Source organism: Phyllostomus discolor, chromosome 6, assembly GCF_004126475.2.
Source record: "Phyllostomus discolor isolate MPI-MPIP mPhyDis1 chromosome 6, mPhyDis1.pri.v3, whole genome shotgun sequence".
Classification (NCBI taxonomy): Eukaryota; Metazoa; Chordata; class Mammalia; order Chiroptera; family Phyllostomidae; genus Phyllostomus; species Phyllostomus discolor.
Genome location: NC_040908.2, coordinates 171,468,067 through 171,479,658, shown reverse-complemented (window position 1 = coordinate 171,479,658; position 11,592 = coordinate 171,468,067).

The window sequence follows — 11,592 nt, the reverse complement described above, 5'->3', positions numbered from 1 at the left end:
TACAGGAACCACCACTGGGTGGACAGGAGCTTTGCACCCGGAGGCCTCCCCCAGCCCTCTTACCAAGTCTAGCAACACCTCTGCTGTGTCTCTGTGTCACCATTTCCTCTGAATGGGCGGCTCCTCCCGGCTCCGAGGGCCCCGCAGCGGTCCCCTTTGCAGCTGTGACGCAACCCCGTGGTCCCTGCTCACCGAGACCACCCGGCACTCGTCCCGCCTGACGGCGACCTGGGACCTCGGGGTCCCGGGTCTGCCGACCGCCTCCCGACCCACCGTGGTGGCAGAGCCTGTGGGTGTTTGTCGTCTCCCATGGGAGCTGCCATGGTCACAGCCGGTGCCGCTGACTGTCGTGTCCCTGGGCACATGCGCCCAGCTCCTGGCTCCCCAGGGTGTCCACACAGAGCCCCTCCGTGTGAGGGGTCCCCTTCAGGGCTTGCTGACACCCGAGCCCTCTGCTTTGTGTCCCTGAAAACAGCCCCCTGTCTGCTCTGTGCCCAGACGACCTGTCCACTGGGAGCGGGATTTTCAGGCGGCTGCGGTGGCCCGTCTCAGGGTCCCGAGTCCACAGTTGCTGTGACGCCAGCCGCCAGCCGAGTGTCACCCCGTCAGGCTCTTTGTCACTTGGATCTTGTGTTTGGTTTGCTGGGGTTTCACCGGGGTGTGCTGAGGGTGGCTTCGTCCCTCTTTATTCGGGTGGAGAATGCTGGTTCCTCAGGTCTGTGCGTTCCTGTCTCCCAAGGGTCTTGGGAGACTCTCATCCAGTGCATTCTCACACAGGAGCCTCCCTCACCGCCCACGCCCTCCCTTCCGGACCCCAGGGCGCGGGAGTGGAGCCGCCCCTCCTCTCGCCTCCTCACACTGGCCTGCCTGTGTCTGCCCCCTTGGCCTCGGCGCTTCTGGCAGGAAGGTTGCCCCTCGTGCGCCTCCTCGGAGTGGGGCTGGGGGGCAGCTGCACAGGGGCCAGACCCTGGGTGTCGGCGGGACCCCGCGTCCGCCCCCGCCCCTGAGTGTGCCCCTTGCTCAGGGCTCCGGCACTTCCAGGGTGGCTGGCCGGCTCCTGGGCAGACCCCAAGGGCACGTGTCACCGCGTCCCCTTCTGTACGGGAATGTGCACACTTACCATTGACCTTCAGGAGGTCACCGCTCGGCCGGCGTCTCACCGGGAAACGCCAGGGCCCAGCGCCTCTGTCGCCCGAGGTTCCGCAGATCCTCAGCCACGTGTTCCTGTGCCCCGGGTGCCGGGCGTGCAGGTGGGTGCAGGTGGGTGCAGGCCCGGGCCACGCCCCCGAGAGGCTCCTCCGGGGTCCGGAGGGCGTGGACTCGCCCACGTGCGACCCGAGGCTGAGACGGCCCCGTGTCTCCGGACGATTTCTTACGTGTATCCCCTGCTGCACCTCCTCCTGGAAGTTCATACTCGTTCTAAGAATTTCTTGGTTCAGACTTAATTCTTTCATGCTTTTCACATTTAGTATTTGCACAAGGTTTCTTTCCTGTTATTCGTTGATGTTCACGGGTGGACCGTGTTCATCTTACACCTTTAGGAAAAGTTCTATGCCTAAAGTTCTATGCCACAGGGGGCACCCCTGTCCCCCACCCCGCTGGACCAGCCACCCCAGCAGCTGCTGGGGGAGGGCGTGGCCGCCCTGCCTCCCTGCTGGAGCCCTGCTCCTCCCTTCTGTGGGGGGTGGCTTGTTCTTAGGACACAGGCCTGGGTGGGACCCTGACCCTGCCGTGGCTCCTGCGACTCTGGGCCTGGTTTCCTCCTCTTTCAGTTCCTCCTCCCGTGCGCCTGTCTGGGAGGGACGCAGCCTGGGCCTTCCTGGCGACAGAAGCAGGCGCTCCCAGGCCACTTGGCGTGTCCCAGGCTCTGTATGCTGTGCGTGCCCTAGAGAGGCTAATGCCCTTGGGAAGGCGGTAAGTGCTGCCGTTTCCCGCATCATCGGACGGGGAACGGGGACGCTGGGACGTTCGCCACCTGCCCCTGGTCGCACGGCCTCAGAGCAGCAGAGTCCGGCCTGGCCCCATCCCCTCGGCCACCTTTCCTGTGCTTCTCTCACCAGTGGCTCTCTAGCTCTGTATTCTGCTGCAAATCGAGACTCGGGAAGGTTTTGAGAGACAGATGAGAGAACTCGGGGCCCCCTCCCCCTGCCCGGAACTTCCTGTGACGCCTTTTCTCAGCCCCCACAACCCAGACCAGCACTTGCCTTGAAGGGAAACCGTCAGGGAACTGAACGCCTCAGCCGCTGTCCCCAGTGCGTCACTGGGGTCTTCCCAGGGAGGGTCCCCGGTCCCGCTGGTGGCAGCCCTTGCACGCATCCTGGTCCTCAGTGTGGTGGCCCCAGCGAGAGCACCCCTGGGGCTTCCCAGAGCCCTGCTCTGCGTGCTGTGTGGGGGGCCGGGGGCAGGGGGGGGGCCTGAGGCTGCGCTTCTCTGGCAACAGTGTTGCAGAAATGGAGCTGGGCCTCGTCAGCACCCCTCCCGGGGAGCTGCCCACAGTGACTCTCTCCATGGCGCCGTCACCGGGAGCCCTGGGCAGGGGTGGGTCTGTGGGGTGTCCCCCTGTAGAACCCCGGTGTTCCTGGCCCGTGGGAGTAACTGCGCAGACCCTTGGAGGCTGTGCGACCACGCTCGGGCCCCCCAAGCTGAGGCCCACAAACCCAGCCCATGGGGTGGGGGGTCTCTGGGGTTACTCCCGTGCCGGTTTGCCCAGCGGTGATTTTCCCGCTTCCTCTGTGCTCCCCCACGTGCTGCTGGAGTGCCCTGTGGGGACGGGCGGTCCCTCCCCCGGGGGAGTGTGCCTGCAGTGACCCGTTCAGAGCAGCGAGGACCATCATCTACCCCTCGGAGGAGGGTCCAGGCCTCGCAGGAGCTGCTGCTCCAGCCTCTCCAGACTCCACAGCTCCCAGCCGCCCCCAGCCCCGCCCCCAACCCCTGGTGGTGGTGCCGGTGCCCTCCTCCCGCCACCCTGTCCAGTTGTTTGGATTCTGGGGCTGCAGGACGCCCCAGGCCCCTCCTGGACTCCTCCTGCCCAGCGGGCACAGCCATTGCTCCCGGGGCCCTGGTCCTGCGCTGGAGGAAGGGGCTGGGGAGGGCAACCGGGCCCTGGGGGCTGCTTGCCTGCTGTCCCAGCTGCGAGGCCCCTCCGCAGAGGGCAGCGCCCCGCGCCTGTAGCAGCCGGGCACACGCCGTGCCGCTGTCCTTGTGCCTGATCTACGTGGAGGGCCACACCCCCCTGCGGCCCCTGGGGGTCGCCGCCCAGCCCTACAGGACCCGGCGCCTGTCTCAGCAGGGACACGGTCCCCGTCCTCGTCACAGACACGGGCGCGCCTGCTCGGTTCCCGTGCACAGCTCGGAGCGTCAGGGTCCCCGGACCCCAGTCCCGGGAGACGTCCCTGCGTGAGGCCACGCGGGAGCTGCGTGCTCGGGGCCGCCGGCACCGCGTCCAGGGCGCCCGTCCTGCCCGCCCTCGGGAGCGTGTCCCCTGGGGCCCTGGCTCCCTGCACTAGGGGCCCTCTGTCTGGGACGCTCCCCAGTCCTGAGGCTCCACGGTGCTGGTTGGTCCGAGCCTGTGAGCATGGGCAGCAAGAGCGACCTAGGCTCTGAATCAGAGCAACGGGGCCTCGGGGACAAGGTCGGGGGTGAGCCCCGCAAGAGCCGCTGCTGCTGGCTGCCCCCCTGGCTGCTAGACTCCTGGGGACCCTGAGGGTTTAGGGGATGCTCGCTGGTGGGGGAGGAAGGGCGTGGGCGTGCTGGTGGGAGTGAGGGCAGGCGGGCAGAGACCTGTGTCGTGAGGGTTTTTAAAGGCTGGGCGTTTAGCCCTGGCTGCTGTGGCTCCGTGGGTTGAGCCCCGGCCTGCGAACCCGACAGCCGCCAGTTTGATTCCCAGTCAGGGCTCAGGCCTGGGCTGCAGGCTGGGTCCCCAGCTGGGTGTGATGTTTCTCTCCCTCCCTCCCCCTCTCTGGTAAAGTAAGTGCATAGAATATCAACGGAGAAAATGAAGGCTGGGGGTCAGAGGAGGCTCAGGCAGGGTGGCAATGGCAGACTCGCCATCTCTATGCTGATGTGCCAGCATGAGATCACACCCTGCACTTCCTGTGTGCTGGGCCTGGGCAGCAAATGGCACTGATTAGATTTCTGCTCTTGTCTCCCGAGTGGGTGGTGGGAGCTGTTGGCCCTGTGGGTGTGACAGGGGACTCAAGACTTGGAAAATTTTAGCTTAAGGTGAAAAGCTGTAAGTCTAGCAAGTACTGTGTATGTTAAACTTTTGTCTGAGAAACTACACAGAAGGCCCACCCTGGCTCCTGGGAAAAACAGCCGACCTGCTGGGGCCCTGAGGAAGATACCACCTGGGGACCTCGGACCTTTGTTCCAGGGAGAGCAGAGGACCACCCCCCCCTTGGGAGCAGCTCACTGCCCAGGACAGGAAGGCTGCAGCTTCTTGAATCCCAAGCCCTCACCCCACCTTGTGTGTCCTCCCCCACCCCCTTATAAGAGATCTGGCCAGGAAAGAGAAGGGAAGATGGGTTGTTAGGGTCTGAACCCGCCATCTTCTCAGATCCCCGGCCACCTGAATAAAGCGCCGTGAAAGATTCAATGGCTGTCATTGATTATTGGATTCGGCGGTGACAGGCAGCCTAAACACCGGTGTCTTTTCTGGTTACAGTGGGGTGAAGGCAAACCATTGACTCCTAAGTGTCCTTGCTTGGGGGGAGGTGGCATTTCCCAAACGGCTGCAAAGTGCTCGTTGGACTGTCCGTCTCACTGTCCCTCTTCCACTGTCCTGCCTTCCTCCGTGGGACCAGAGAGGGGGAGGGAGCGTCCCAGGGCCCCGGGCGGCAGCGGGTGGAGAGGAAACCACTCCCCTGCAGGGAGACCACACAAGGTCACAGGGAGAGCAGCTTCCTCCCAGAGCTTCCAGCCAGGGGCGGGCACAGCGGCCCAGGGACCCAGCCTCTCCTCCCCTCCCCCTGGATTCCTGGAGGAGGGAGCATTGGCCTGAGCTGTCTGTCATTTGTGTGACCAGAGTGGTCCCTCCTGTCTCTCCTTTCTTCCTGGGATGCCCCCATCTGCATTCCTGGGGAGCCCTGGGTCTCTGCCTGAAGGTCTCTGGGAAGTGGAGAAATCTGTGCCTGAACAGTGAGGGTAGACCCACTGTGGTGTGGATGGGGCGGGCGCTCAGGAGTGGGAACATCAAGAAGCCCACTAGGTAGCACCTGTGAAAAGCTGTTGTTTCAGGAACTGCAGGTAGGACCCAGCCTGTCGTTAGGAGAGCACAGCCATTGACCTTTGTCCTCCAGGAGAGACCTGGAGCCATCCAGGTGGTATCCCAGCCCTGGGGTGCCAGGGACACACAGAGGCCTGCCCGGGCCCCAGCCCATGGCCCGGAGCAAGGCCCGGATGCACTTTGCTTCCATCCAGTCTTCCCTGAATTGCACACCCCTCACCACACTTGGCTCTCCGTTCTAAGAGGCTGGCTTGGCAGGAAGGTGGGGCAGTGTGTCAGGGCACAAGCCCTCGGCCTCCTCTGACCCCTGCCAGTTGAAGAGAGCACCCGGAGACCCCACCCCTGTCTCTGCTCATTGGGTCTGGCAGGTGACCGGCAACTCGAAGGCTGGCTTTTTGGTTCCAGCGTGAACATCTTACTCACCCAGAGACCCTGGGTCTTTCCATTTCCTTATCAGCACTCGAGAACGTTTGTTCACTGTGTTTGCAGAGAGAGAGAGAGAGACAGAGAGAGAGAGAGAGAGACAGAGAGAGAGAGAGAAGCAGACAGACACTGGTTGCTGCCTTCCCACCCAAGCCCCGAGAGGACGTGGAGCCTACAACCTGCCCAGGTGCCCTGACCGGGAATTCCAACAAACTGCACCACACGGGCCAGGGCCACGCTGGGCCTTTTTCCAGGAGAGGCTCTGGGCCCAGCCGCCTTCAGTCGGGGGCCTCACCACCCCCAGGCCACGAGGGGAAGGCCTGGCAGAAAGGGATAGGGGAACTGGGGGCCTCTCCCGGGTCCCTCCAGGAGCAGCCTCTGAAGACCTGGGGAAAGATGTGGAAGCAAACAACCTTGTTTGATCGTCAAAGCAAAGCTCCACTGCCAGGGACCAGCACATCTCCAAGGCCTGGTCCTTGTCTGCGCGGGTCCCCAGGGCAGGCACCCACTCCAGGCCCAGCCACCCTCAGCCTGCCAGCCGCCCAGCCCACAGCCGGGAGTCACGTGGGCCTTTGATCAGAAACAGCTCCTTTGTTTTCCCGGACAAAGTTCTGTTTTGCCCTCCTTTGCTTGTTTCCCTTCCCACTCCTGCAACTTTCTGGACTTGAACGCAGAACTGGAGCCCAGGTTCTTTGGCCCTCAGCTCGTTGAGGGAAAAGGTCCTTTGTTTTCTGCACTGGAGTTGACAGACGACGTTGGATTGGCCTCAGGCGCGCACCCCAGTGTGATGGGCAGAACTGAGCGATCACCCCCGGAGACCCAGTGCCCACGCGACACCACCCTTGGTGCCCGTGGGACTGACTGTGTTCCCTGGGCTGCGCCTGACACCCCGAGACTGTTTGTCACCCGACCAGTGCTCCCCGTCCCCTCACCTTTCTCAGCGGCCCCCAGCCCTGCCCCTCTCCCCGTATCTATGGGTCCTCTTCTCTTCTCCTTGTTAGACGCCCCCACACGTGGGCTCGCATGACTTTGGTCCTTCTCGGGCGTATTGTGCATAGCCTGATGCCCTCCGGGTCCATCTGGGCTCTCGCAACTGGTTCCCCGTTCTGCAGGGCGAGACCTGTCCGTGGTCTGTCTGCTCCGCTTCGCACGCTCTCCTCTGCCCCGGGCAGCCAGGTTGCTCCCTTCTCGGGACTGTTTAAGCCTACAGCGGACACGTGGGTGCCTAGGTCTCCTCGAATGCCTTCCTCCAGCTAGATCGTCACAGGGGAACTGCCGGGTCCTTCTTTGCCTCTTGTCTCTGTCTGAGTTACAGTGCATTTCCTGTGGCATGAGTACTGGTACCCCAGCTTTTTTTGTCTGTTTCCAATGTCATGAAATATGTTTTTGCACCCTTACTTCAGTCTTGTATGTCTATTTTTAAGAGGATTTTAGTTATTCACTGTCAGAGGGAGGGGAAAGGAGGGGAAAGGAGAGACACAGTGAAACATTGATGTGAGGGAGAACTGATGGAGGACTCAAGAGTTGGAAAATTTTACCTTAAAGGAAATAGTTATAAGCCTCGTGAGTCATGTATATGTTAAAGCTTTTTTTCATGGGTAGGTGGGCTGGAATGGGAGTAAAAGGCAGAAAACTGTACTTGAATAATGTTAAAAATAAAATTAAAAAAGCTTTTGTTTCAGAAACCACAGATAGATAAGGCCCACCCTGTCTCCTGGGAGACAGCGGCCTCCTGGGGCCCGGCTAGAGACTTCCGCCTGAGGTCAAGTGGAGGCACCTGCAGCCTTGTGTCCCGGAGATCGTCAGACCACCCCCAGCCCCTGGGAACAGCTAACTGCCCAGGGCAAGAATAGCACTGTTTTTTCCCCCCTGCTTTTCGAAACCCCTCAGCACACTTTGTCCACTGTGATAAAAGTCTGGCCTGCAAAGAAAATATAAGATGGTCTGTCAGGATGTGAACCCACTGTCTTCTCAGGTCGCTGGCCACCTGAGTCAAGTGCCCAGAAAGATTCATCCCTGTGTCTGCGTCTTAGGTCTGGCAGTGACGGTGGCCCAAACGGAAGTGTCTTCTCTGGTTTCAAAACATCAGGGGTTGCCTCTGGAGGGGACCCACTGGGACTAAACCCACAAGGCAGGCCTGGGCCCCGAGGGGGGTGGGCAGGGTGGAACCTGTGACCTTTAGCTTTGCAGGACCTTCAACCACCTGAGCCCCAGGGGTCAGCGCTGTGTGCGTCTGTGTATCTGAGGTGTCCCCTGTAGACAGCCTTCGCAAGGGTATGGACTGCTATCCCTTCAGCCCCCGCCCACGCGGGTCTCGATTTGCACAGTAAACTCCCCAGACAGCGCATGCGGGAAGGGGCTTCTGTTCCCAGTCCGGGATCCGAGCTGCTGCTGGCTCAGCCTCCGCGCGGAGCGTCTCTGCGCTGCACCCCGGTGGTCCCCCTTTCCAGCGCCCCACCCGCTGCGGCGAGAGCCGGCGGCGGCTGCGCTGCAGGCCCGGGGGTCGGACCAGCTGGAGGTCGTCCGGCGAACACTGAGCTCGTCCACGTCCGCGGAGACGGGAGCAAAAGCTGCCCCCGCCGTCCCTGGGCCGCGAGGACAGGTCCGTCTGCCCGCCGCTCAGTCCTCTTTCTCAGCCCCGGCCGCGTGCGGGACGGGGCCAACCCCCCGCCGCCGCTTCGTCTCTCGCCGTCCCGGCAGCTGCCAGGTGAATTACGACGACGGGGAGGAGGGGCCCACCATCCCGGAGCCAGCGCGCTCTCCCCGCCCCACGCTCCCCTCCCCAAACCCCCCCCGCGCACGTCACTTCGGGGGAACCGAAAACAGCTCCGGGGGAAGGCGGGGGGACTTGGACCGAACTACCGCGCCCCAAGTCCTGGCCACGCCCTCCGCCTCCACCCCGCCCCTTCCCAGCCGCGTACCCCCGAGCCCCGCCCCCTCCTCGCGCCGGCACCTCTCAAAGCTCCCGGCGCCCAGGGCCCAGCCGGGCCCACCTGGTGAACTTGGTCCAGCCCCTGGCACCGGCCCCGCCCAACCACAGAAGCCCCCGTCCTGCCCCCCCTCCCCTCCTTGACCCGCGCCCCTTCCCCCCGGGACCCTCTCCCAGTCCTCTGGTGCGGCGCCCCCAGCCGCATCCCCCCCGCGGCCTGGAGCGTTCCGGGTCTAAAGCACGCGGTTTCTCCGGCACCTTCTGGACCACGGTGACCCAGCCGCGGCCGCAAGCACCGGGCCTGGTCTGGTCCCGGGGACCTTGTGCACGGCCTCCGTGGCGCGCGGGGAAACGGGGCCCCCTCCCGACACACAGCACCAGCTCCGGGCGGCTCAGGGGCACGTGCGCACCCGGAGCAGCGAGCCCGGCCACCACGCGTGGTCCTGCGCTGCCCCCTGGCGGCGCCCGGGCAGACAACGACCGCAGGGCCTGAGCGAGGCAACGCGACGGGGTGCGGAGTGGGATCTCCCCGGGGAGGTGTCACCAGATCGGGGCGGTCAGTTCCCCAGTCCCAAAGACAGGGAGGGGCGTTAGACCCCGCAAGACCCGAATTCTGACTTCATCCGGATTCTGTCCCAGATTGGTCCCACCGCGTTTCTGATGAGACGAAGTCCAAATTAGGACCTGCTTTAACTAGGGGCCGGGGGAGTTGGACCCAAACGTGTGGGGTTTAACCTGCGGCTGTTGGCCCCGTGCACTGGGGACGACCCACAGAGATGGCGGAGGTCAGTGGCTGGACCTGCCCCTGGAGGCCTGAGGTCAGGGCCAGTCCCCAGGGAGGGACTGCTGCCTTTGCCTGGGGTCCTCCAGCGCTGCCCGTCAGCCCCAGGACACCCGCTGCTGAGAGCTGCAGGACACATCCCCCCAAGAACACACCCGCCTTTGTTGAACAGCCAGCCGACAGCAGGGCGGGAGCAGGTGCTGAGAGTTCAGGCGGACCCCTCCGCTCCCACCCACCCCCTTGAAGAGGAGGTTGGGGGAGTCCCCACAGGGGTTGGGGACACGCTGGCGGGAAGGTGCAGGCTGAGTCCCCAGGGAGCTTCAGGTGCGGCAGGGTAAAGACGGAGGGAGAGGGAAGCAGGGTGCTTTCAGAGTCTGGGAGGCGGGGAAGCTGTAGGAACTGAGGCGAGGGGAGGGCGTGCCAAGGGCCCTGCCAGGAGGGGGCGGTGAGAGTCCAGGCCTGGGGTTGAGGTGGGAGGAGAGGCCTCAGGAAGGCCCTGGGGTGAGCCAGGGCTGTCTTCTGCTGGGTGAGGGGATCAGAGGGGCAGTGGCCAGAGTCAGATCTGGACTCGGGGCAGTGGCCGGGCCTGCGTTTTGCTGGTCTGCAGCTGGGTGGCATCCCACGAGGGGGAGTGTTGTTGAGGTGCTGGGTGTCACCGGGCCCCTCTCCACAGGTGCCAGGGCGGCCGGGGAGAAGCAGGATCACAGCGTTTGGCCTCCGTCGGCTGTGCCAGGGTTGCCATGATGGGCTGTCCACACAGCGGGTCAGGTCCCGGCTGGAGGGTCCAGGGTCTGGGGCCAGCAGCCACCCTGCCAGTACCCACCCCCCGGGAGCGAGCAGCTGATGGTGGTCTCCCTGAGGCCCTTTCACTTGCCTAAGGCCACAGAGTCCTCCCCAGCGTGGACAGTTGGCCCTGTGGTCTGGCCACTCAGCGAGGACATGCCGGACCCCCCAACAGTCCTCCCCTCAGCTGGACTTGGGTGGTCACGGGCCTGACACGCTGAAGGGCTGGGGGCACACATGCTCACATTGCCCTGTGCATGCTCCGTCCCTCTACTCGCAGGGTGAGGTGACCCGCAGAGCTGACCTCTGCCTCGCTCCTGGGGCCCTGAGTCAGAGCACGAGTCGGGGGTGCCTTTCTGAGGGCCTGCCAGTGACGATGCCCCCAAAACAGGCAGAGGTGCTCCCTACTCAGCACCGAGGCTGCCAGGCTGTGTGCTGTCCCTTGTGATCCACACGGGTGCTGGGTCAAAGCTGGCCGTAGGGCGCTGCCATCTGTGCCGCCTGGCAGGGGGGTCCGGGCCGTGGGCCCTGGGCACGGCCCCCACCACCTGGAGCCGGTCCTCACCCTGCTGCCTGAGGCCAGGGGTCTGTCCCACACCAGGGCAACCTGGCGGTCCAGGCAGGGGACTAGGTCTGGGGGTTCGGTGGCAATCATTAGGGATGGTGGGTCCCGCCCTCTGCACACCTCAGCACGCAGCCCCAGGTTGAACTCGGTCTGGGCCACTGGTTCATCGGTTGCTTAAGCCACGGAAGCAATGCCACTGAGCATGTGCAGCCGCCACCGTACGTGGCAGAACCCCAAACCCCACTTGGGCACAAATGAAGAAAATAAGTCCCAAGAGAAATAAAAGAAATTATAACATGCAGACACAACGTATTTTCCCGAAGGTTTGGAAGGCGGCAAAGGCGGGGCTCGGAAGGAAGTCCGCACTGCGGAGCGTGTGGACGGGAGAAGGAGGACCCGAAACCCGCCGTCCGAACCTCCGCCCCAGGGAGCCAGGGGAGGAAGGTGCGACGTGAGCCTAAGGGAACAGAGAAAATAAACACCGAAACCGGAACAGAAGTCGGTGACACTGAAAACAGGAAAGTGATTTTTTTAAAACAGTGAAACCCAAGCTGGTTCTTTGGGGGCGGGCCGGGGGACGCCAGAAGGACCGAAACTCCCACGGCCAGGTGACCAGAAACACAGAGAGAACACAGAAGTCCCTGCCAGGAGAAGCGAGCGGCAGCCCCTGCTGTCCCCGTGCACAGGGCGGGGACGGCAAGGGCACTCGGGGCAACTGCGTGCCCACAGGTTTGACAGCTGAGGTGAAGGGACCGATCCCTGAAACGCCCATCCCTAAACGTACCAACACTCACACAAGGGAAAAAAGGATAAATAAATAGGCCTGTATTTATAAAATCAATTGAGCCCGGCTGGTGTAGCTCGGTGGGTTGTCACGGGCCTGCGAA